Here is a 2500-nt window from a genome sequence, read left to right on the forward strand (position 1 = left end):
TCATGCATGTATCTTTAAATGCAAATAGTTTTCCAGAAGAGGGCGGAGTTCAGAGTTCACATCTAGCCCCGATGCGTCCTTGATCCGCCCCTTTTATCGAGGATGCATCGAGAGGAGCAGACTTGAGTCAGACAGGAATCCCAGAATGCATCTCGCACCAACCAGCAAGCGTCAATGGCGGACGAGAAACCCCGCGTAATTTAAGAATACTGTTATTGTGTCACGAAATGCAGTTTTAAGAGTCGAGAATGTACTCGTTTAAAGCCCAAATCTGTGTTTTGGTCCTCCAGGACTCAGCGGTCACAGAGTTTAACGCAAAATCAAGCAAACTCTGCAATATTCAGAGGAGCTTGCAATTTTTCTGCATTTCCGCAGATGCGTCGTGTGATGTCATCAAAGCCAATGTTGTTAGTGTTGTCAAAAATATCGGTATTTCGTTATGCATCATACTGAAATATCTGAAATGATACAATACTCATTTTCTACAGTATCGATACTACGGTAAGACCGATATATCAGGCCGATATAAGGCTGCTGCGTTTGCCGATATTTGCGATTTTTACGTGTATCGGCCGATATAAGGCTGCTGCGTTTGCCGATATTTGCGATTTTTACGTGTATCGGCCGATATAAGGCTGCTGCGGTCGCCAATATTTGTGATTTTTACGTGTATCGGCCGATATAAGGCTGCTGCGGTCGCCAATATTTGTGATTTTTACGTGTATCGGCCGATATAAGGCTGCTGCGGTCGCCAATATTTGTGATTTTTACGTGTATCGGCCGATATAAGGCTGCTGCGGTCGCCAATATTTGTGATTTTTACGTGTATCGGCCGATATAAGGCTGCTGCGGTCGCCAATATTTGTGATTTTTACGTGTATCGGCCGATATAAGGCTGCTGCGTTCGCCGATATTTGTGATTTTTACGTGTATCGGCCGATATAAGGCTGCTGCGGTCGCTGATATTTGTGATTTTTACGTGTATCAGGCCGATATAAGGCTGCTGCGTTTGCCGATATTTGCGATTTTTACGTGTATCGGCCGATATAAGGCTGCTGCGGTCGCCAATATTTGTGATTTTTACGTGTATCGGCCGATATAAGGCTGCTGCGTTCGCCGATATTTGTGATTTTTACGTGTATCGGCCGATATAAGGCTGCTGCGTTCGCTGATATTTGTGATTTTTACGTGTATCGGCCGATATAAGGCTGCTGCGGTCGCCAATATTTGTGATTTTTACGTGTATCGGCCGATATAAGGCTGCTGCGTTCGCCGATATTTGTGATTTTTACGTGTATCGGCCGATATAAGGCTGCTGCGGTCGCTGATATTTGTGATTTTTACGTGTATCGGCCGATATAAGGCTGCTGCGTTCGCCAATATTTGTGATTTTTACGTGTATCGGCCGATATAAGGCTGCTGCGTTCGCTGATATTTGTGATTTTTACGTGTATCGGCCGATATAAGGCTGCTGCGGTCGCCAATATTTGTGATTTTTACGTGTATCGGCCGATATAAGGCTGCTGCGGTCGCTGATATTTGTGATTTTTACGTGTATCGGCCGATATAAGGCTGCTGCGTTCGCCGATATTTGTGATTTTTACGTGTATCGGCCGATATAAGGCTGCTGCGTTCGCCGATATTTTTTCCCCTGCATTATTTCCAGACAGGGTCACTAAACTACTGTTTAATAAAAAATAAATGGAGAGTGTGTAGCAGGAGAGTGTGTAGCAGGAGTGTGTGTAGCAGGAGTGTGTGTAGCAGGAGAGTGTGTAGCAGGAGTGTGTGTAGCAGGAGAGTGTGTAGCAGGAGAGTGTGTAGCAGGAGAGTGTGTAGCAGGAGAGTGTGTAGCAGGAGAGTGTGTAGCAGGAGAGTGTGTAGCAGGAGAGTGTGTAGCAGGAGAGTGTGTAGCAGGAGAGTGTGTAGCAGGAGTGTGTGTAGCAGGGGTGTGTGTAGCAGGGGTGTGTGTAGCAGGGGAGTGTGTAGCAGGAGAGTGTGTAGCAGGAGTGTGTGTAGCAGGAGTGTGTGTAGCAGGAGTGTGTGTAGCAGGAGAGTGTGTAGCAGGAGAGTGTGTAGCAGGAGAGTGTGTAGCAGGAGAGTGTGTAGCAGGAGAGTGTGTAGCAGGAGAGTGTGTAGCAGGAGAGTGTGTAGCAGGAGTGTGTGTAGCAGGAGTGTGTGTAGCAGGAGAGTGTGTAGCAGGAGTGTGTGTAGCAGGAGTGTGTGTAGCAGGAGTGTGTGTAGCAGGAGAGTGTGTAGCAGGAGAGTGTGTAGCAGGAGAGTGTGTAGCAGGAGTGTGTGTAGCAGGAGTGTGTGTAGCAGGAGAGTGTGTAGCAGGAGAGTGTGTAGCAGGAGTGTGTGTAGCAGGAGAGTGTGTAGCAGGAGTGTGTGTAGCAGGAGTGTGTGTAGCAGGAGAGTGTGTAGCAGGAGTGTGTGTAGCAGGAGTGTTTGGATCCATGCGTGTGTCGGGTCTTATAGCGACAGCGGTTATTTATTATTCAAA

At 47.2% G+C, this 2500-nt stretch overlaps 1 protein-coding gene across 1 annotated transcript in view; it reads right to left on the bottom strand.

The window, feature by feature from the left end:
• stag3 (STAG3 cohesin complex component) overlaps positions 1 to 2500 on the bottom strand; it is a gene marked incomplete at both ends in the record, with an annotated part of 68060 nt that overhangs the window by 37289 nt on the left and 28271 nt on the right. The gene's annotated exons all lie outside the window — the stretch shown is intronic.

The sequence above is a fragment of the Gobio gobio genome (assembly GCF_949357685.1).
Source record: "Gobio gobio genome assembly, chromosome: 16".
NCBI classification, from domain to species: Eukaryota; Metazoa; Chordata; class Actinopteri; order Cypriniformes; family Gobionidae; genus Gobio; species Gobio gobio.